The following is a 5454-nucleotide window of genomic DNA, read 5'->3' as shown; positions in this document are numbered from 1 at the left end:
ATTAAAATCCCCTGCAACCACTAGGGGAGCCCTACCTAGCATGTGGGGCTGCAAGTCTTCTAAAAGTTGGAGCCGTTCCTTTTTATCCGTAAAACCATAAACATTTAAAATGTTAAAATCCCTATCTAAAAAAGTCAGGTGGGTTAAAAGGGCCCGTCCAGGTCTCACCACCGTGCTGCCCTTCACCAAAATGTGTGAGTTTTTTATTAAGATGCCTACCCCATCTGCTCTGTTAAAATTTGAACCACTCCATATGGAGGGTCCAGGGGTCCACATCTGTTCCCACCTTGTGTATTCTTTCAGGAAGGGCAGAGAGCACTCTTGCAACAGAAATATATCTGCGCTAAGAGTGCTCAACAGGGATAATATGCTCTGTGCTCTTGTTTTGGCTCTCACACTTCTGACATTTATGGTCTTGATTGTGAGGGTCATAGAGCAATATGGTTAAAAGAACGGCATCTTATTGTGCTGCAGACAATTTAAAATACATTGAGCTCACAAAATCTCTTCTGATAAGAACAGATACTACACTTGATCTTAGCCAAAAGGCCGAGAAGCGATAACCCACAACTGCACCCCGGCACGGCGGGGGGGTCAGGGCGGCGACCGGCTCATCCGTGGGGGGCAACTGGGGCAAAAAAAAACATATATATATATGTATATATATGTATATATATGTATATGTATGTATATATATATATATATATATATATATATATATATATATATATGTCATAATAATCTATTATCTGTGGCAAAGGAGGAGGGAATGGGGGAATCCATGGAGAATCCTGTTTTTAGACAAAGAAAGGAGTGCACCGTTCCCAGTGGCACTGCAATACCGGGTCGATGCGTGGAGCGGACGGAGCAAGCCCCTCTTCCGACTCCCTGTTCAAAAAATCCATTTAATATATAGTCCTCGGGTAGAGGACGTATCAGATATTAAACTGATAAGAACAGATACTACACTTGATCTTAGCCAAAAGGCCGAGAAGCGATAACCCACAACTGCACCCCGGCACGGCGGGGGGGTCAGGGCGGCGACCGGCTCATCCGTGGGGGGCAACTGGGGGCAAAAAAAAACATATATATATATATATATATATGTATATATATGTATATATGTATGTATATATATATATATATATATATATATATATATATATATGTCATAATAATCTATTATCTGTGGCAAAGGAGGAGGGAATGGGGGAATCCATGGAGAATCCTGTTTTTAGACAAAGAAAGGAGTGCACCGTTCCCAGTGGCACTGCAATACCGGGTCGATGCGTGGAGCGGACGGAGCAAGCCCCTCTTCCGACTCCCTGTTCAAAAAATCCATTTAATATATAGTCCTCGGGTAGAGGACGTATCAGATATTAAACTGATAAGAACAGATTTTTTCTTTCGAAAAAAATTTATTGTCACAATTATCATCATTTCATTTCATGTTTACATTGCATCGTTTTTCCCACTTCATACAGTCCATTTTCTTTTTCTTTTCACACGTTCTTCACATTTCTTTTTCACACTTTTCACCCTTTTTTAAAAGTCATTTTTTGAAATAAATACATAAAACAGGGTGTGTGTGTGCTTGTGTGTAAAAGTCCATGAAATGTATGTAAAAAGGTCCATGTTTGTGTGGTAAAAACAGTGGGTGGGTAAAAACCAATAAATACGTAAATGAAATAAAAACAATAAAAGTCTCCTCATGCAGGACCAGGGTGAGCCTCCTCCAGGCTGGCTCCACCCCACCCTCCAGCACACAGCAAGGTTGCCGCTTCCGACGGTCCAGCGGAGACCCTCACCCTATGCCCGCTGCTCCATCCCTCTTTTGTGTTTCTTCACTTTGCGGGGGGGCGTCGGCGGGAATCAGAGACCGTGGTGGCCGGGACCCTCCTGCGTGTGGCCCCGACCCCCTCCGATTGGCGATGCGCGGGGCCTCCTGCTGCGCAGATGTTACCAGCCGCCTGAGCGCGTGCAGGGGCACCGTCACACGCTTCCCCACCAGCAGGTTCCTAGAGGTCCACAATGCGGCCTTCACACTGTTTAGGGTGAGCCAGAGCGCAGTAAAGTCGGCGGCTGGTAGACTCTCCAGCCTCTGACCCACCCCATGTACCGCTGCCCGGTACTCCAGTGGGCGGACCTCCCCCGCCGGCAGGTTCGGGCTCGTCAGGGGGCCGGTCGCGGCCCACAGGTCCCCTGCCACGCTGCACTCCCAGAACACATGCCTCACGGTCTCCGGTTTGCCGCACCCGGACCGTGGGCAGATGGGGTTCTTTGCCATGCCCCGGGAATGCATCACGGCCCTGACCGGGAGGATCTCATGGGCCGCCATCCACGACAGATCCTTCTGTTTGTTCTGGAGGGCAGGGTGGGCCACGTTCCTCCATACCCGTTTGGCCTCACATGTTGTGAGGCCAGGAACGGGGCTCACCTTCTCCCGGTCCTGCACAAGAGAGACAAGCAGTTTTGCATTAGTTAAAACAGTGACATTCTGCCCCTCCAGATCATATTGCTTTAAGAACTTTTTGATAAAAAGATACTGGGGGGGCAGATTAAAAGATACTGGACATTTAAGACTGGGTTTTAAAATGCTCAAACTCCTTAGGTATGACCCCATCCAGAATCTGGCTAGGGCCGATGTTTTATTTTCTCTGGATGGGGCCATCGCGTATCTGATATGGAGGGCGGTGTATTTGGATCCTAAAAACAGGTGGGGGTCTGGGAGGCCCTTCCCGCCGTTTTCGGGTCTTTTCTTGACGGTCTCTCTCTTGAGTCTCTCCCACTTGGACCCCCACAGAAAGTAAAACACCGCCCTCTCCACACCTAAAAGAAAGGAGCGAGGGGGACTAAAAACAGAACACAAGAGTAAAAGCAAGGGTAAAACTACAGCTTTAATAATTAAAACTTTTCCCTCGATTGTCATCTGTCTCAGTCCCCAAAATCCCAGTCTCTGTCTGACTTTCCCTAACACGTCAGTCCAGTTACCCCGTCCACCACCCTCGTCGTCAAATTTTAAGCCTAAAATCTTTATATCTTTTTTTTAAAAGCGACATTCAAATTTGGTCGTACGTCACCCCACGGCCCAAAGAGCTGGGCCTCGGACTTGCTTCTGTTGAGCTTAGCGCCCGAGGCCCTTCCGTACCAGTCAGTCAAGTCGAGTGCTCTTTGGACCGTTAAAAAGTCACAACATAAAAGGGTCACGTCGTCCATGTATAGTGTGCATGTCGCTGTCAGTCCACCTGGCAAGTCCAGTCCTTTGATCCATTTATCCCTTCTCAAAATCTGCGCCAGCGGTTCAATGCAAGCAATGAACAGGAGTGGAGATAACGGACACCCCTGGCGGACGCCAGAGCGAACATCTATCGCTTTGGTTAGGTGCCCATTAACAATTACTCTGCTACTAATCTCCTGATAGAGCAGTCCCACCCACTTTATGAACCTCCCTGGGAAACCCATCTTTTGCAGTACCTGAAACAGGTACTGGTGCGAGACCCGATCAAAAGCTTTCTCAAAGTCTAAATTTAGAACTAAAAGCCGAATATTTCTGTCTCTCGCAAAACAGATGGCGTCTCGGACCAGCACTAGGCTGTCCGTGATCTTCCTTCCCGGGACGGCGCAGGTTTGATCCGGGTGGATCACGTCCTCTAAAACAGTCGACATACGCATTGCTAAAAGTTTACTAAAAAATTTACAATCTGCATTTAAAAGCGTGATCGGTCTCCAGTTTGTCAAGTCTGTCCGGTCACCTTTTTTGTGTAATAAGCAAACTGTCCCTACTCTAAAACTGTCTGGGAGTCTGTCAAGTCCTTCAAATTCCTTAAAAACAGTCAAAAGGTCTGTGTTTAAAATGTCATAAAAGGTTCTATAAAACTCCACGGGGAGCCCATCCTCTCCCGGGGCTTTCCCTTGTTTAAAACCTTTTAAAACATTAAACAATTCTAAAAGGGTAAAGTCCTTTGTTAAAACATCCTGACTGTTTATTTTTTTTTCTAAAAAACTCAACACTTCTTCCATATCTTTAAAATGCACTTCTTTTTCTTCAAATAATTTATGATAAAAGCCTTCTACTATTTTTAAAATCCCCTCATTTTTTGTTTCCACCCTCCCGTTTTCTTCTAATTTTTCCAACCCTCCTCCCCTGGCTAATATCTTTTTAAAAAAGTACCTAGTGCATTTTTCACCCTCTTCTATTTCTCTTTCCCGACTTTGTTTTAAAAAAGCTTTGCTATTTCTTTTTTAACATCTTTAATTTCATTACTAAAATCAAAGCCATTTTTTAAAAGGTTAAAATACCTCTGTAGTCTTTTCTGCAGCCCCATCATGCATCTCCTTTCCTTCTCCTTCTTTTTTTTTCCTATGTTTCTAAAAAACGTCTTGGTCCGGCCCTTTACCATCTCCCACCACTGTGCTCGTGAATCGTAGCTGTCTTGGAGGGTCTGCCAAAGGCCGTACTGCTCCCTGTAGCTTTCCGCTACCTCCCTATCTTGTAATAGGGAGCAGTTTAGCCTCCAGAGCCCTCCCCCTACAGTCACACCAGTGGGGAAAGACAGGGTGCAGGAGAGAAGGGTGTGGTCGGAAAAATACAGGGGGGTCAATGTAGCATCAGTCGGCGGGCAGTCTCTTGTAAAAATGTAGTCAATTCGGGAGGCTCTGGTACCATCACCACTAAACCAGGTGAAGCCCTCCTCCCTGGGATGCACTTTTCTGAAACAGTCTTCTAATTTGAAATCCCTAACTAAGCCCTGCATTACTGCTGATGTTTTATCTAACTTAAAATCTTCCCCTACATTTTTCTATCTTTTTTTCCTACAACACAATTAAAATCACCTCCCTAGCATGTGGGGCTGCAGGTCTTCTAAAAGCGTATATCTTTTGTTTTTGTCATTAAAACCATAAACATTTAAAATGTTAAAATCCCTTCCTAAAAAAGTCAATTGTGCTAAAAGTGCCCGCCCTTCCCTCACCACTGTGCTGCCCTTCACCAAGATGTGAGGGTTTTTTATTAAAATGGCAACACCGTCGGCCCGGCTGTAGTGCGAGCCGTCCAGAGAGAGGGACCGGCAGCCCAACGCTGCTCCCAATCTCTGTATGTTTGTAAAAACGGCAAGGCACACTCTTGCAATAAAAACACATCAGACTTTATGTTGTTTAAAAGGGATAATACACTCTGTGCTCTAGTTGGTGTTCTCACACTTCTGACATTTATAGACGGGATTGTGAGAGACATGAGCAGTTATGGTTTTTAAAACACACGCATTTTTAAAAGACCACAATTAAAACTACAGAGGCAAAAAAATTAAAACACATGAGATCACAACATCTCTTGTGATACCTGTTCAGGAACCTGTAGTATGTAGTTAGAATGTAGTTATGTATTTATAACATAGTTATAATCAGTTTAAAAAAACAAAAAAACAGGTATTTATGTAGTTATGTATTTATAACATA

At 44.8% G+C, this 5454-nt stretch overlaps 1 non-coding gene and 2 pseudogenes across 1 annotated transcript; all 3 read right to left on the bottom strand.

The window, feature by feature from the left end:
• Window positions 1–438: 438 nt before the first annotated feature.
• Window positions 439–561, bottom strand: LOC122131077 (annotated as a pseudogene).
• Window positions 562–808: 247 nt separating this feature from the next.
• LOC122131075 lies at window positions 809–999 on the bottom strand. Its single transcript, XR_006152012.1, has one exon. It is a non-coding gene; the product is annotated as a U2 spliceosomal RNA (small nuclear RNA).
• A 246-nt stretch (window positions 1000–1245) lies between these two features.
• On the bottom strand, window positions 1246–1422 carry LOC122131076 (annotated as a pseudogene).
• Window positions 1423–5454: the final 4032 nt, after the last annotated feature.

This window comes from Clupea harengus, unplaced genomic scaffold, assembly GCF_900700415.2.
Source record: "Clupea harengus unplaced genomic scaffold, Ch_v2.0.2, whole genome shotgun sequence".
Lineage (NCBI taxonomy): Eukaryota > Metazoa > Chordata > Actinopteri > Clupeiformes > Clupeidae > Clupea > Clupea harengus.
The sequence above is the reverse complement of the archived record's forward strand: the minus strand, read 5'-3'. Positions and strand labels throughout refer to the sequence as shown.